The sequence below is a fragment of the Desmodus rotundus genome, chromosome 1 (genome assembly GCF_022682495.2).
Source record: "Desmodus rotundus isolate HL8 chromosome 1, HLdesRot8A.1, whole genome shotgun sequence".
NCBI classification, from domain to species: Eukaryota; Metazoa; Chordata; class Mammalia; order Chiroptera; family Phyllostomidae; genus Desmodus; species Desmodus rotundus.
This window is the reverse complement of record NC_071387.1, coordinates 135,818,266-135,837,375: the sequence shown is the minus strand read 5'-3', so window position 1 is coordinate 135,837,375 and position 19,110 is coordinate 135,818,266.

Here is a 19,110-nt window from a genome sequence, read left to right as displayed (position 1 = left end):
TAATAAATCCAAACCATATGTTCTTAATTGGATTCTGAAAATAATTTAACACATCTTCCACATTTTTTAATGAAAAGAGACACCAGATATTAACCAAGAATATTAAAATCTAAGCACTAATTGAGAATCACCTTGCAATATCTTTTCTAAAAAGGCACTGTTTTCTAGCATTATAAGCAGAACATTAGTCAAGAAAGAGACCTAATCTTTACATCAAGAAACAGAATAAACCCCTCTAGAATTTTCAGTTCAATATCTACAGTTGTTGACAGCTTATCCTTGTTACCTATACTTCTACTTTTAGCATTGAAGTGCAAGTACTTCTTATTTAAGCTTCTTTGTTCCTGAAAACTCTACAGCTTAAATAAATATAAATTTTAAATATCAGAAATGGGAAAACTTTGAACACGTGCTACTCGAAGTATGGTGCATGAGCAAGCAGCATAGGCATCACATTGCAACTTGTCAGGAACTCGGAATTGAGGGCCTTACCCCAGACCTACGGAATCAGCATCTGAATTTTGACAAAATCCCCAAGTGATATGTATGTATGTAATAGTTTGAAAAACACTGATTTGGTTGCTTCCTGGCACATAATTACCATCTATATGCAATATATTAAACCTCTGGTGACTCCTTTTTATCATTTATTTATAAATTTAATCCAATCCACCAACATTACTAAGCATGAGGAAGATGGAAATCAAAACCACAATGAGCTATCACCTCGTACATATTAGAATGGCTATCAATGGTCATCGAGAAGACAAGAGGTAACAAACATTGATGGAAATGTGGAGAAGGAGAAGCCTTGTGTACTGTTGATGGGATTGCAAATTGGTGCAGCCAGTACAGAAAATAGTAGGGAGGTTCCTCAAAAAATGAAAAATGGAACTACCATATGTTCCAGCAATCCCATTTCTGGAAATATATCTGAAAGAAACAAAAACGTTATGTCACAAAGACATCTGCACCCTGCCCCACTTCCGTATCAGCGTTATCCACAGGAGCGAAAACGGGGAAACAACACAAGTCTGCACCGATAGACAAACGGATGCAGCTGTGGTGTAGACATACAATGGAATGTTTTTCAGACATTAAAAAAAAAAAAAGCAGCAGCAAATCCTGCCATTTGAGATGCAAGGATGGGCCTTGAGGGCATTATGCTAAATGAAATGAGTCAGAAAGACAAAGGCAACTGCTGCTCGATCTCACTCATATGTTAAATCTAAAAACAAACAAAAAGCCTCATTAGAAACCTTTGCAACAGCATGGATGGAACTGGAGAGCATTATGTTAAGTGAAACAAGCCAGACGGTGAGGGACAAATGCCATATGATCTCACCTTTAACTGGAACATAATGAATAGAAGAAGAGAGGAAGCGAAATATGACCAGAGACATTGAAGTTAAGAACAATCTAACAATGGGCAGGGGGGAGTGGGGAGGGGACAGTGAGGAGAGGGGATTATAGGAACTACTATAAAGGACACATGGACAAAATCAAGGGGGAGGGTGGGGGAGGGAGGGGGGTCAGCCGGGGTGGGGTGGAGGGATGGGGAGAAAGGGCACACAACTGTAACTGAATAACAATAAAAAATTAAAATTAAAAAAAAGAATAGTCTATGTCATAGAAACAATGGGGTCAGTAGTGTGATATATTCAAAATGTGGAAAGAAAAAAAATCTATCAAGATGGCAAAAAAAAAAGAATAAGAAAAAAAGAAAAAGAGATCAGACTTGTGGTTACCAAAGGCCAGGGTTGGGAGTGGGAATTGGTGGTCTAAACTTACAAACTTGCAGGAAAAAAAGGAAAAGAAAAAAGAAAGAAACCTAAGTACAATTATTCATTTTAAAAGAAAGAAGTCCTAGTGTGTTCCTCCCTGGAAAAACCACATTTTTAAAATTTAAACATTTTATTGCTTTTCTTTTTAATTGTACAAAGATAACTATATTGCTGAAAATATATATAATTCAGTCTTGCGTGATGTAATGTATAATTGTGATCATTCCGTGTTACTAGCATTTTTGATTCAACATTGTTCCTTAAAGTCATGTCTGGTCTTACAGAAACTGTAATAGATTGATTTTCATTGCTGTATGATTTTCGAATCTTCCTTCAATGGGCTTTGAGTTATTTCTAGCTCTTAGTTAATATTAATAGCACTACTATGAGCATCCTATACAAATCATCTGGTGCACATGCAATGCTTCTTCCAGAATGTGTGCCTAAAAGTGCAGCTACAGGGTTGTAAGAAATCCATGTCTTTACACTGCTAGACTACTGTTCTCTAAGTCGGTTACTCAGATTTCTACTCCTCTAACAGCGACACTGTGGCCATGGGGGGAGAAGGAACCTCGTGACACTCAGGGGGGAACGGAAAACCATACGTAAGTTGGAAAACATTAAAAAGGTTAGGTGAAAGGAGTACTATAGCATATTTAAAACATATCATTGAATTTGTCCAAGAAAATATTTAGTATCCACAAGAGAGGTTACAGTGAAAACGTATATAGTTTTTGTGTTTGTCATGAGTAGGAAAACTTTAACCACCTCTTTATAAGCTAAATGTTCAATGTTTAGAATATGTGACATGAATTACTGTAGATTATGGAGTAGCAGATCCCACCACACATTTAGCCCATATACGAGGGCCCCCCCCCAAAAAAGTGGGATTTATTTGTAAAAAACTGTGGATTTATTCTTACATGTTTAAAATTCAGTCACCTGCAGAGTACTCTCCACCTGATGCAATACACTGATCATGACATTTTTTCCCACTGCTCAAAAGAGGTTCTGAACTCATCGATTTTGCTGCCTTTTAGTGCTTCTGCTGTTTTTTTGTTTCACCCTTACCGTCACCAAAATGTTTCCCTTTGAGCACTTTTTTCATCCAGAGAAACAAAACTAAGTCTCTGGGGGTGACACTGGGGGAATAGGGCAGGTGAGGCATGGGGGTGGTGCTGTTTTTGGTCAAAAACTGAATGTTCAGCGCGGTGTGGATGGGTGCACTTGTAAATCACCCAATGTGAAGTAGGCAAATACACTGAAAGAGCCTCCAAAAAATACTCACTGAAGCCAAATGCAGCCTCTCACAATAATACCAGCTGGTGCACTGATACAGATAGGTTCCTAGAACACTCACCTCGCAAGGAAAGCCTGTACTACCTGAGACCCACCCTCCAGAAGACAATTCCTTTTTGGGGGGGTCCCCCCTTGTATTCATTATGCTATAGACACATCTTCCAGGGATTTTGAGACCCTTGACAGAGATAGACAAGGAAGAGAGGCCTTCCTGAGGAGCTTAGGTTAATGGTAGTTAATATTTTTTAGATGTAGTATAAAATATATGATTGAAAATGTTTAGTACTCCACATATTCATTAGGAAATATGTACCTTAAAAGGTATGTTGAAATAGCATGTGCCATCCTGAAGGAGAACATTTTGGGTTATCAAGAGAACAGGCATATGCTCATTAAGATATAGTAGTATCGAATTAATTTGGAGTGTCACTTTGCTGTTCAGTGAAGGAACCCAAACTCCTGATGCTGTCCAATGTGAGATGTGGACATTTCCTGCACTATAAGCATCACAAAATGGACAGCGCACCAACTGAGAAACTGCTATAGCATAAAGTGGGTATAAAGTAAGCACTTTATTAGTTCTATTATCTCCCTCTTGCCTACATGTGAAACTTGGTGGTTCCTGGGTTAGACCAGGGAAATGTGGTTTAGGAGATGCAAGGATCTCTTCTAGGATGTGATAGAGGGTGTGGCTACAGTGAGGTGGGAGTCGTTGATGTCAAGGCAGATTTTTTTTCTTGTTAATGTTGGACTTTTGTAGGTCAAGCAGTTAGTGGCCAGGGAACGGGACTGAGGTATGAATGGTAGTGGTTAATAGTCTGTGTATAAAGTGAATTTAGTTAGATCACCTCAAGTATTGCCTTTGAAGGGTTTTTATTACATGATTTAACACACATAATCTTCCTGACAGAAACTAACTCATAAATCCAATGTACTAAACTTATAAATACCTTAAATTTGAAGTTATCTTAGATGTTTCAGTACTGAGAACAATTTGGTAAGATTTCCCCTCAAAAGCAAAGCCTAAATTGATTATTTGCATTATTGCTGGGATCTTCAGAACTGTAAGTACAAAGACTTTTTGAATGGATGTAGTCTCATTCTCTAACATTCTTAGGACTACATGATTCTTAAGGGTACTTCATGTTTATCCAGGTGAATTTTCTGCATTTCACTTGGAGTTGGCTGCTTCCAGGTGGCGTTCCAATCCTCACTATCACTCACAACCTTCCTGTGATAACATGTCCTCTTCCATGTACTCTGCTAAACTAAATCTCTAGAACTGGAACTAGGGTCAGTCGTCCACGTGTTTCGTGGATCACGCCATTCGCCCTTAGAAACAATGTAGGGCTTGTCTTGCAGTTGCTTATCCTAATCCTTGCTGGAAGAAACAAAAGTAATGAGGAAAGGTATTATGCAATAATTTGGATTAAAGTCTTCAAAAATACTAAAAGTTTAACTCACAACAGTGTCTAGTTCATAAAACCTCATCCTCATGTGTCGCATTTTGTCTTATATCTCTGCCTTCACAATTATGAGATAATCTCAAACAGCATACCTTAGAGGGGCTCAAGATCTTCCTGTCACCAACTTATTCTTATTCCTCTAGCATTAACTTTATTATTAGACTTTTCAATTTGTCTAATTCAAAACCTAAGTCATTCTTAACATTCCTTTTCCCCTCACATGCTATATCCAATTAATCTTCAAGAGCCCTGGGTTTTGCCTTATCAGTCTCAACAATCTATCTCTCGAAGGTCGTACCCTCAACTACTGACTTATTTCCAGTGCTCGTCCATCCTCAAATTAACTACCTAGGGAGCTTCCTAATATGATCTTTGCTCTAGTCTCACCCACCCAAATCCATTCTTCATAATACATCTCTTAGAGTTATTTTCTAAATTCAGATCTTATCAATTTATTTCCCTATTTAATATACTTTTATAGCTATTAAACCTGAGCACTTTTGTTTACCTCGGGACAGATGACAATGCTGGCATCTGCTTGCTCCTTCGATCCTCCACAGCAGCATTTTAGTCACAAGGCCTCAAACGTTATCCACCAGAAATACCAAACTACTTGTAGTTTCCCAAACTTGCCTTGATGCTCCAGTCCTCCTTGCACCTGCTATTCTCAGCTCCAAGAATAATTTGGTTTTTGCCTTCTCAACAACTGCCACTTTTTACCTCAGTCATGCTGGGGTAATCTCAATTGTCAAGTTTATGCTGGAAACATCTTGACAGCAGGGAGGTTTTGCTGCTCCGGAGGACGGTTCACGACGGGTCTAAACACATCATCATTCTCTCATTCCTCACAGCCAGTGGCCTAGGTTATCTCCTCCTTGGCTTCAGGTTAGGCATACGGTACAATAAGTGTGTCAGATATGACAGAATATGTGTATCATAGAAAGGTTGCTTCATCAAGAAAGAAAGAAAATAAGAGAGAGAGAATGAAAGAAAAGAAAGAGGCAGGGAGGAAGAACTTCAAAAGTAGAAAGCTCTTTATCCCCGTTCTCTCACTCCCTTTCCAAAAGCAGGCGTGGTACCTGAACTTGCAGCAGTCACCCTGTCCTCAAGAAGGGACGCACACGTGTGCTAAGAATGGTGGGGAAAAACTTGGATCATCAGTGTCATCACTGATCCTATGAACATCTTATCCTGAATTGCTCACCTTAAAATTTCGTGAAGAAAAATATTCAGTTTTTAATTGGGTGTTCTGGTATTTACAATCAAACAAGATCTGGTATTTACAATCAAACAAGATCTTAACTCACTCCCCTTCAAAACCTTGTTGAAGCAGCTTCTTTGCTATGGAACTTACATGGGGATTTTTTCTTCCCCATTAACAGGGTAGACATCTGCTTACTCATAATTCCACCTGAACTTTAAATATACTTCCTTTACTTATTTATGAAGTGTAGTATAATTTTCATATTATCTTTACATAATGAGAGTGTGAGTAGTATGTGTGCAAGAAATATAATTGGTAGTCAGATGCTTGACCCTAAATTGAACTTAACTGAAACTGTTGTAGTATGAGTTCCAGAAGCCATTATTACAGGACATTGTATCATTTGGGTTGTGTTCAGCTTCAAGTACAGATGTTCCTTGTCTTAGAGTTTACTTCCCAAAAACTCCATCATAATTTTAAAATATTGTAAGTTGAAAATGCATTTAATACACCTACCCTGCTGAACATGTAACTTAGCTCAGCCTACCTTAAACATGCCCAGAATATTTACTTTGGCCTACGGTGGGGCAAAATCATCTAACACAAAACCTATTATAATAAAATGTTGAATATCCCATGTAATTCATATAATCGTGGCTTGCTGCCATCACACTGGGCAATTACCTTGAGTTTCGTCTTGAAAGTAATAGCGTTCTTCTACTTCTTACCAGAAGTAGGAGACTCAGTGGTCATTTTGTAGACAAGATAGGATGCAAAAACACACCACACAGTAACAGAAGAATGTTGGCAACACAATGGAGATTCCTCATTCATTAGGAACATGTTCTAAGACCCCTGGTGGATGCCTGAAACCATGGATAACATCTAACTCTATCATATACTGTTTTCTCTTCTACATACATCATACATACATACATATATACATACATACCTTTTCACTTAAAGGAAGCACTTCATGGCTTCTGTTTGGTGTACCTGAATTGCCAGCATCACTACTCTTGCACTTGGGGGCCATTAGCAAGTAAAATGAGGGTTACTTAAACAGAAGCACTGCAGTACCACAACAGTTGATCTGATAACACAGGAGGCTACTAAACGACTACTGGGTGGGGAACGCACACAGCATGGATATGCTGCACAAAGAAATGACTCATGTCTAGGGCAGGAAGGTGCTGGACGCATGAGATTGCAGCTTGCTACTCAGAATGGCTCACGATTCGAAACTCATGAACTGTTTATTTCTGAAAGTTCCCCTTTAATATCCTTGGACCACAGTGGACTGTAGACAAATGGAAGTGTGGAAAACAAAAGTGTGGTTAAAGGAGACTGCGTATCGGTTGTGCATCCGTTGACCGTGTGGCTGACTAGGAGCTGTTGCTGCCAGGCCTCACAGAGAAAGTTGCATATGACTATCCTGGGAAAAGATCAAAATTCGAAATCTGAAGTAGGGTTTCTACTGAATGTGTTCTGCTTTTGCACCATTCTAAAGTCAAAAAAAAATTGTTAGTGGAACCACAATAAGTCAGGGACCATCAGTAATAGTAAACTTTGACTTAAAGTAGTTCAAACACTAAGAAAATTTATAATCTCAAAAACCCAAAATTTCATGGGTCAGACAAGGTTGTGGATTTTTAAATGAGGGCTCTGATCTGTCTTCCTTGTAGTCCCCTAGTTCCCTCTCTGTTTGGGTGTCATTACCCTGCTGGTAGCACAAGGCTACCCCAGTTTGTCATCGCATACAGGCGAGCCTCCCCCGAGGCTTTCTCCTGTTTCTCTGGATGGAATTCCATCCCATGCTCATGCATCCGGCTCAATCATTGACTAAAAATAGAAAGGCCAGGATTTGGTTCAGACTAATCAAAACCCACTTGGGGCCTTAAGCTGGGCCCAACGTCCCTGATGCATATGTACTCAGAGGAGGATGGACGCCTGGATAAAACTGAGATTATGTTGGGAAGGAAGAACTATGAATGTCCAGAGGGCTGAAAGCATTGTCAATTACAATCTGCAAATAAAACACTGGGGTTGATTTGGTTGATATTTGATAGTATTGAAAAGTGTGTTTTCACAGTCTTCATTTTTCAGTAGAATTTCATTTTTATTTCATAAAGTAAAAGAAATATTTTTAGCATTATGAAGCTCACCAATACAGTTTGTAAAATTTGAAAGTGTTATCAGTAGGCAAAACATAGTTGAATAGAATTCCACATTAAAAGGATCACTTAGATATGTCAAAGTTTTTCTTCTCTTATTATGTCATCAGTAAGTTGAAATTAATGAAATAATTTCTGAGTCATTATATTCCATTTATATTTCAAAAAGACACTAATCACACATATATTTTTATTTCATAAGTGTATGAGACTATGCCTATGTAGCAAAACTTAACTAGAAAATTAAGTTACATAATTCAAAACACAAGAGAAAATGATTTATATACTTATTTATAATCATTCACTTTGCCATTTTGCAACTTCATCTTTCCAATACTATTATCTATATTTTAATCTATGCATAGGAAATAAGGTTGAAGTAATTATTCAGAATACTTAGGGAAAAAATTAAGTAAATTTACTTTTATTCTCTAGAAACCTAATTCACAAATACTGTCCTTCATGTGCAAATCCCAAGATAAAAAAAAAAGCTATTTTTATTTATTTGGTCAATAACTTACTAAGTGCCAAGCAATACGCTAAGTATCACTGAAATAAAGACTAAGACAAAATCACTGTTGCCCTTAGAGATTTCTACGTCATGTAGAAGACAGACATGTGAGTAAAGAGGTACGGATTGTACCTTTTTATATTTGATAACTGTGGTATAGAAACATTTCTATAAAAGGCCAAAGAAGTATGGAAAAAAAATAGGAGAAGTCTGCACAGAGGAGGCAATGCTTAATCTGATCCTTCAAGGATGAATAGCAGAGGGTAGAAAGGAGAGACAAAGAGGATTCCCAGGCCAAGAAGACTCCGTGATCACAAGTAGCTTAGCAAAGCCATACCAGTGTGAAGGAATGGCAAAGGAGGAGTCTGACGTGGTTGGCGAGACGAGGAAGGGCTTTGAATACCGAATGAAACAGATTTGTGGGAGATGGACATCACTGTAGGAGTTAGACGGCCATTGGATATGCTTGAGTTTTTCATAGAATCTTTTTGTAGCCTTGTGAAAGATGGATTTGAAAGGGACAAGATTGCAGACAGGGACACGAGTTATGATTTATTGCAATAGCACGTGGATCAGTCAGTGACCGATCTAAGGAAGAGTGACAAGGCAGAGAGAATCTGAGAAGATCTGGAGAAGCCAGAGGAGGCATGATAAGCAGAACTTAGAGACAGTTTGAATTTGAACCCTCAAGGTAAGGGAGAAGTTTGGGGGCTTATTGTGGCTGATTTCAATTTATAGATGAGTTATGGAAGGAAGACCAAGCAGTATTATCTTGTTGTCACTCTTACTTTTGTTTGTTACTTTATTTGTTCTGAGAGTTAGAAAAGAGGGAATATGATAAGTTAAATGATGCCCAGTGCTCAGTCAGTGAATTGGTGTTCTGTGACTCAATTTCCCACATAGGGTGGAGAGTTTTCCCTATACCAACAAACAACACTCAGAACACCAGCAGGGTGCCCAAGAATTCAAGTCAATTCTGACCCTATCTACCCAGAGATAGCATCAGATTCCACAGGTGAAAAGCTCAGTCCTACAAGACTGTCCTTCCCCACTCCAACCCACACACACTTCAGACACCAGCCACAAACCCAGGCTTGAACCTATGCTTCTGACTGACTGACTACAGAATGGAGATTAACAACCCCCTCTGATTCAATGTCAGCCTCAACTCCCAAGTTTTACCTGTAGTTCTGAATGACTGGCTATAAATCAAAGGTTCCCATACCTCCTTGGGGTCAGTTAAGTTGCAAAAATGGCTCACAGAATTCAGAGAAACATGTTACTTACCAGCTGCATTCACTGTTAGCCCACTGATTATAAGAGGATATAACTCAGGAACAGCCAAATGGAAGAAATGCATAGGGCAAGGTGCGGGGAAAGGAAGTGGAGCTTCCATGCCCTCTCCAGATGAGCCATTCTCCTAGCATTTCTACCGGTTGACCTAACTAGACACTTTGGATCCAGTCCTCTTAGGTTTTTAATGGAGACTTCATTACATAGGTATGCTTGATTAAATCACCAGATATTCGCAATTCATTAAACCCCTGGCTCTTCTCTCCTCCCTGGAGGTTGGAGAATGGACTGAAAGTTTCAAACCTCTAATCAAATGGTTGGTTCCATTGGCAACCTGCCTCCGTCCTTAGGTGCTTTCCCACAGTAACCTTGTTAACACAGCAAAAGACACTTTTATCACTCTCAACTCTTACGAAATTCAAAGGGTTCGGGCAACTGTGAGCCAGTAATTGTGGGTGAAGGAAATGTGGATATAAACCAAATATTTTATAAGTCATAGTATCACAAGTCCTCCTTCTGGTCTTCCAACATGGATCCCTCACAGCAAAACAACCATTTGCAGCTTCAAAATGCATACAAGTCCATATTGCCCCAAGTTATTCTACATATCCTCAGAGGGAACATAAATTGATACTCATTATTTATTGTTTTGATCTTCTTTGCCATCAAATCCCTGCTTCTATGAATTTTGCAGCTGTATCCAGGCTCCTTTACAGTTTCGTTGACATTTATCCTGCTTGTCACTGACACTGCCCTACTGATACTTCTCTCTTGATGCCTGGGCAGCCACCGTGTTACTGGGACCCACTCATCCTTTTAGGTTCTTGCTTAGTTGCTCATTTTTAAGAGCCAAAAATCACCTAGTATCAAAATATCTGTTTAAGGCAAAATGTCTTCTTTCCAATATATGAGGAAGTATTTTGTTTTATTATTCAAAGAATTTTATCTCCTTTCTTCAACCTCTACGTTCCAGAATAGGCCCAAAGCCTGAGACTTACCTTTGCATAAATAAAATACCAATTAAAGTACCCCATTCAGAGGAAAAATAAGAAGAACCATTTTATGGTTTTGAAATGTGGAAGAACTAAAAAAATGAATTTTTGAAGAAACTAGGTAAAGAAAGATTTTGAAAGTGTGCAATTGTCAGGGTAAGTTAAACAAGACAGAACAAAAAGAGTCAATGGTATTTGGCAATAAGAAAACCATTAGCAAGCAATTTGGGAAGACTCTTAATGACAAAGATGAGACACAAGGCTCTTTGTAGGGAGTTAAGAAATAAAGGATGGAAAAGAAAATGAACTGGCAAATTTTCACCACACTCTTGCTAAATGCATTTAAAGGGAAGAAATGATGTGAAGCAAGAGCTAAAGAAACTACTGGGTCAGGGAGGTATTTCTTTTAAGATAGGATAAAACTAGACATACTTACGTGATGAGGGAAGCTGTGAAGGAGGAAGGGAGAGAAAGAGGAGAGGTGGGGAAAGGAAATGGCGGGAAGCTCTGCAGCTTTCCCAGAAACGCAGAGCGTGTGAGAGGCCGCTGGGAGCAATGGCCCCTAGACTCTAGATTCTGGTTACGAATTGGGGTTCAGATTACCACAAGAAGGTCATCTTGACAAATGTATTTCTTCTTGGGACTCACAGAGGTTAGTGAGAGATGGGGAGAGTGTGCTTCTCTTTCAATAAGTTGAATAACCACTGCAGTCCTGTCCCACAATTCACACAATAGCTTTCAGTATCGAAGCCAGTACTTCATATGAAAAATTATTCCTCTGGGATGCTGTTTGAATAGTAATCCTATTTTAAGCATTAGTATGTAAGACATTCCCCCACAATACTGTCTTCATGTTTATGGAAGGTCATTTTGTTGGTAAAGAGAAAACTCTTCCTAAATCTTTCATACAGAAAAATAGTTTGTCTTAAAGACTTTCCATCTCATTATAAGGTAAGGGTGAGGCTTTTTTGAGGAATTTAGCAATTACATGGGTCTCAAAAACAGTCAGGCAAATGGCTAAATAATGTACATGTAGGTTTGAAAATGGCTGAATCATATTATTGAGAAGTAGCTTATCATAGTAAAGAGTGGATTTCTTAGAGAGAGAGAGAGAGAGAGAGAGAGAGAAAGAAAGTGTGTGTGTGTGTGTGTGTGTGTGTGTAAATCTACTTGGAGTAGCTAAAAAGTTTCTCTCTCCCAGGACATAGTGAGATGCTTACTGAATATTCAAGAATCATCTAGACAATGAAATTATGAAACTAGATGTTTGCTAGAATTTATTGAAACTCTAAGATTTTGAGGTGTTTATAATTTTCATGTGGAAGATAGAGTAAAAACTTCAGCAATATTTATTTGACCCAAGGCAAATAGTAAATAAATGCAAAGCTTCTAGAACATCTACTTGATCAAATGAGCTTAAGTTGGAAAACAAACTTAGATTGTGTGAGTGTTCAGTGTGTGTATGTGCTGTGGCAAATACCCCTGAAAGGAATCTGAACAGCAGGTGCCTTTTATTAAAGTCAGTCACTGACAGTTTATAATGCATCAGGCTGACCTCCTCTGAGGCAAACAGCCACTGGAAATCCAGTTATGAATCTTCATGGAGCCCTGGGAGGCTTGGAGGTAGATACAGAGTAGATATGCATAGCCCACATAGGTGACATTTTGATAATATATTCTTTTGAAAGTGACATCAAGAAAGGGAGACCTTTACTAGCTCTGTCTTGGAATGTCAGTGTGGTGCTATAGGGACTCACTGAACTCTTTATCCCGTTGAACTTTTAACCTTCATTGATCTAAAATTCTTGTTCTAAAACAAAATAGTTGCCTTTCTCTCATAAATTTCTCAAGGAGAAACAGAGACATGCAGTCATAAATTATTGATTCTCTGCCTTTTCTAAAATAGAAAAAAGTAGCACTTTATCCAATGCCTGCAACCCAACTATTTTTTCATCTTTTCTCCACACAATATCTCTGAATTATCATAGTACAATGAGATTAGGAATTCATATTTAGAAAACTAATGGAGATCCCGGGGCGTAGAGAAGAGCTCAGTTGCCTTGGGAAAGGATTAACTTTAATTCATGTCAAAGCTATAGTCTAATGACAGTTGTTAAATGTAAAGTGATCCCAGAATCCTCAATTACCTCTAATGAAAATGACCAACTGAATTGGAAAGTGGTTTTGTAAATAATTCCATGGTTTTGAACCAAGGACCAATGAAGCACAACTTCCATCTTAAAACAGGGCATTTAGTGTCTCAATGTTTATGAAACAAATCCCTAATCCTACAGGAAACAGGAGGCTCTGAGTAAGTGCTGTGTAGTCATAACTATTCAATCTATGTCTATATCTAGTAAAACAACTTAAAGAATAATGTGGTTTCCAATTAAAACATTTTTCTAACCATTTTCTAATCCATTGTTCATATTTGTTCTCACTAAAATATACTATGAATGCCTTCACTACAAATATACAAATAACAGAAAATATTGGCACATCATAATCAGATAAGAATCTAGTATCATAATATATAAAGAACTCTTACAACTCATGGAAAAAAAACAATTAAAAAATAGCAAAACACTTGAATAAACATATCTCTTAAGAAGATATGCAAATGACCAATAAAACATGAAAAGGTGCTTAACATCATTAGTAATTAGAGAAATAAAAAGAAAAATGACAGTGAAACACCAGCTTGCATTCACTTGCATGGGTGTAACTTAAAGACTAAAAAATAACCTGGGTCGGTAAAAATACGAAGAAATTTGAACCCTCGGACATTGTTGCTGGGAACGTAAAATGATTCAGCCACTGTGGGAAGAGTTGGGCAGTTCCTCAAAAATCTTCCGCACAGATACATGACCCCACAACTCTTCTCCAAGGCATTTACCCAACAGAAGTAAAAAGGGTTTGAAAACTGGTACTCAAGTGCATGTGCAGCCACAATAGCCAAAACCTGGGAACAACCCAAACGTCCTTCAATGGGTAAATGAATCAATGCAAACACAAAAGGTCACCTATGGTGTGATTCCACATGTAAACATATCTATGTATAAAATATATACAAAATATCCAGAATAAATAAATCCGAAGAGAGAGAAAACACATTAATGGTTGTCAGGGCTTGTAAGGACAGGGATATGGGCAGTAACTCCATGAGGTATACAGGGATTCCTTTTGGGGTGATGAAAATATTTTGGAACCAAACAGAAGTGGTAGGTGCACAGCGCTTTGAATGTACAAAATGCCTCTGAAGTGTTTGCCATGAGATGGTTAACACCACGTTACACAGATTTCACCTCCAAACAAAGCCAGGCAGCACCCCTGCATGAGCTGTGACTACATCTGCCTTACTTCCTCAAGAATTATGTCTCAACTGTCTCCATTTTCAACCTCTCCTTCTCCCGCTTTTAACAGTTTTACTGAGATATAATTTACATGCCATAGACATTTATAGAACATTTCATCCCAAAACTGCAGAATACACATTTTTTAAGTGCACATAGAACATTCTCCAGGCAGATCATATATTAGACCACAAAACAAGCCTCAATAAATTTAAGAAGATTGAAATCACAGCAAGGATCTTCCCTTGTCACAAGGGCATAAAACTGGAAACCCACTACAGGAATAAAGCTGGAAAAACACAAATACGTGGAGACTAAACAACATGCTACCGAACAACAAATGAATCAAAGGGGAAATCAAACAAGTAAGCACAAGCTATCTTGAAACAAATGAAGATGAAAACTCAACTTTTCAAAACGTATGGGATACAGCAAATGTGGTTCTGAGAGGAAAATTCAGAGCTATGGAGGCCTACCTCGATACACAAAAAAGCCCAGATAAACAATCTAACCCTCTGTCTAAAGGACCGACATAAAGAGCAAACAAAACAAGTAAACAAAAGGAAATAGTTAAGATCAGAGTGGAAGTAAACCAAATAATAATTGAAGAAAACAATAAAAAATATCAATAAAACTAAGAGCTGGCTGTTTGAAAGATAAATAGACAAACCTTTAGCCAAACTCATAATGTAAAAAAAGAGAAAGCCCAAATAAATGAAATCATAAATGAAAGAGGAGACGTTACAACCAACACGACAGAAACATAATCATTAAAGAACACTATGGACAAATATATACCAACAAATTCCACAATCTTAAATAAATGGATAAATTTCTCTTTTAAGATTTTATTTTTTTTATTTTTAGAGACAGGGAAAGGGAGGGAGAAAAAGGGAGAGAATCATCAATGTGTGCTTGCCTCTCATGCACCCCCTACTGGGGGCCTGGCCCTCAACCCAGGCATGTGCCCCTGACTGGGAATCGAACCAGCATCCCTTTAGTTCACAGGCCCATGCTCAATCCACTGAGCCACGCCAGCCATGGCAAAATGGATAAATTTCTAAACGTATATAACTTTCCAAAACTGAACCAGGAAGAAATATAAAATCTAAGCGGATCAATTACTAGCAATGAAATTGTTGCAAGAAAAAAAAATACTCTTAAAAAATAAAAGTCCAGGACCAGATGGCTTCACAGGTGAATTCTACCAAGCATTCAGAGAATTAATACTTGTGTCTGGCTTCTTTCCCTTAGCATAATGCTTTCCATGTTCAGCCACACTTTGCATATATCAATACTTCATTCCTTTTATAGCTGAACAGTATTTCATTGTGTGAATGCCACATTCTGTTTATCCATTCATCTGTTGACAGACATTTCATCTGTTTCCACTTTCTGGTCTACTATGGGTGATGCTGGTATGAACATCTGTGTAAAAGTTTTTGTGTGGATGTAGGATTTTATTTTTCATGAGGACATACCTAGTAGTACAATTGCTAGATCGTAAGGTAATTCTATATTTAACAATTGAGGAACAGCCAAACTGTTTTCAACAAAGGCTACAACCATTTTACATTTCTCGGTTTAATATAATCCCCCTGTCTGCACTGTGACTTCTGCATTTGAAATAAATCAGTAGATTTTTCTCTACCTTTCCCTTTTAGGGCGCCACCTAGATTCCAGAGTGTAGGATCATGGAATTGGCAGGAAGTGACAGCATGAAAAGGCAAAACAGTGATTAAATTAAACTGTAGAAAAATAAAGTTGCAATACTTGGCAAAGTGAATTCATAAACATAGAAATTTGAACCTGATACATGAAAATGTAATTAGAATAATGCTTATTATGTGCACACAGGTACAACATTGATAATTTGAAAATTTTGGAAGTTGTTTTAGAAAATGACTGTTATCCTTTTAATTGATTGAAGAAAACGTTCCTGAGGCTGGGAGATTAGCCGTTTAAATGGTAGAAGGCAGAGTTTGGTATACTTGAGAAGCAGCGATCAAGGAGGAAAGCTAGAAATTTGCCTGAGATAATTGAAAGCAAACAATAAGGAGACTGGAAGAACCATGGACAGTTGGATAGATAGGTTTAAAGTAGAATCTGGGTTCAAATTTGTAGGACATTTGGAAAGTCACTCTATAGTGAAAGGAGGCAGGTGGCAAGGTTAAAGCAGAGGTCAAATTGATTTAACAGCAGTTTTGAAAAATGACTGCAGTCGGGCAGGGCTGAAGGCTGCGAGTGAAAAGATATAAAATCAGGCCAGGTGGAAGATGCTGCCTCTGAGGCTTGGCAGTTGACAAGCTTGGTTAAGAGAATGATTGATAAAACTCTACATGTTACTAAAAAGCTGCTTGGAAAATGTTTACAGTAGAATAAAAAAAATTGATACTTGTGAGAACTGCTCTTTGGTTCTCTTCTGTGTCCATCTTTTATATAGATTGATGAGAAAAGAAAAGAAAGTCCATTTGGATGATTAAAGAAACTCTCTCCTCCCAGCCATCCAGACTGGATCTGTTGTCTCCAGACACTCCTGGTGATAGGAATTACCTGGCAGCAACAGGAAATATCTTTCACTAAACAGAAGGTTTTTCAAAGACCATTCAGTCAAGCAAACGGCTACCTCATTAACCAAACTGGGAAAGATTCCAAATGTTTACAAAATAACTGCTACCGGCACATCCCAAACTTCATTCACAGGCTTTCTCGCTTTTCAGCTGCATTAAAGCAGCCCACTGTTTTCCTAGGTAGCATTTTAGCACACTTGTTTTTTATTCTAGACAAAGCATGACTGACAGTGATAAAGAAAACTACATATTAATTTCCCCCCACCCAAAACAAATAGATTTTTTAAAAGATATGTTCAGATGCTCCACGCTTTCATTGAGATTTGGGTATGAATTCCAAGCCATTCATCTAAATGAGTTCACTTCATCCTTTGTTTAGCTCTGTATTCAGGCTGAACCAGTCAGATTGCAGAAGACTTATAACTATGTCTTATCTAATTCTGAAAATCCCTTTAAATCCTTTTTGCAAGTAAATTATTTTTAAAAAGCAACATTGTTTTTATTTAGGCTCACGTTCTCGCACTTTATAAAAAATATTATATTATCTGCATCTTGATTGGAAAAAATATATAGTTGCTTAATATTTTTGCAGCAATTCAGTATATTTAAAGTAAGACCAGCCTTAAGAACATTTTGCCTGGAATCCCCCTAGTCTCCACTTAAAATCAGACTTCTATTTTTTGTACACACCTACCCTCAGATTCTCAGTGACTTCCAACTTCCTCTTTCCTGTTAGGAGCTTAATAGATCAGAACCCGTGACCTTATTTATGATTCAGGTGGTGTTATCCACCTCACCACTAAAAGGCACCTACCTGCCTTTGTCTTTAATCCTTCAGGACTTTGCTCTTGGAAAGGCACCTTAGTGTTCTGATGTACTCATTTGTAGTGATTGGCTCTTTATCTTATCACCCCCCCCAAGAAAATATATTTAAATCAGAACAGGGACCTTTTGTTGATAATGTCTTAGTCCAAAGAAAGAATCCTGAGTACAGCAATGCCAAGCACTGTAGCAAGCCATTCTGGAAATATTTTGAGCAAAACATAGGTGACTGCCTGGGCCGACTTTGCATCAGCCTGACTGCCTCAGTCCGGAAAACAAATGCACATGAGTGTCACATCTCAGAAGAACAAACCCTAAGAGGCTAAGTCACAAGAGTCATTCATCACAGCATTAGGTCATTCTTGAGCCTTAGGATGATTGATGTGTTTAATTTAAACTGGCCCGGGTTTACAGGACATGTCCCTGAAGTGGTAATAGGGTGAGTGGGTAAGCCGGAGGAGATTTTAATGGAAAGCGGTTTTCTCTTTCAAACTTTCCTATGCATATATCACACAACAACAAAAAAGTGTGTTAACTGCACTTATATTATACAATTCTGTCCTGTTCTCTGGGTTTCTTCTAAAATACCAGTGAGATGAAAACTATTATGAGTTTCATTGCATAAGGCATTCATTTTTTATAAGTAACAAAGCTGTTTTTGTTTCTTATTATTTTATTGTTGTTCAAGTACTGTTGGCTTCATTTCCCCCCTTCAACCACCCATCCCCACCCTTAAACCTACCCCTTTTGGCTTTGTCCATATGTCCTTTATATATGTTCCTTGAGGACCCTTCCCCTGTTTTCCCCCATTACCCCTCTCCCCCTCCCCTCCAGTTACTGTCAGTTTGTTCTTATTTCACTATCTCTGGTTATATTTTGCTTGCTTATTTGCTTTTTGCAAAAAACTCATTTTACTTTGTTATAATGGTTGAACCCAGAGACACATGGACAAGTTAGATCCCATGATATGTTAAAAGATGTCAACTGAGTTAATGGCATTCATACTGGTGAGCTCAGTTTTAGTCTTTCTCTTTAAGAAAAAAATACAGAGCAATTTGTATTTGTCTCATGGGAGATGCATGTTACAAATAAAAAACCTAGTATATTGTATGACTCTCTGGACTTCACTGCTAGCAAAAAGAAAAGCTTTTCTATATTTGTAATTTAGTGTTCCCTATATTGGGTAATAGAATATGACTATTTTAGAGTTGTTAAACTCTGGTATTCAAATTTGGTGCATATATATAAAATATAAGTACTTTTGGCAAGTGAAATGCCTCGGAATGAATGATCTGATTTGACTCATTTTTATACATTGAACATTTACCCTTCCGTGGGCTAAACATTGTGCTGTTGTGTGGATTAGAAAGTGAGCTTCCTAGACTTCACCAGTTAGAGAAGCAAATGAGTATTAATAACAAAAGTCTCCTGACTCAAAATATAATGATAATGTATATGTAGTACCATGAGAGAAAATTATAAAGATCTCCTTGAGGAAGGGTAATCTCAGCAAGTTCCAAAAGGTGCTTGGCAGCTACCTGGTGAGTTAAAAATTAGAAGGTGAGCACTACAGAAAGAGGACCCAAATAGGAAAAGAATGGTGCATTTGGGACAGTGAAAGAAAATGGTAGCAACTAGGGAG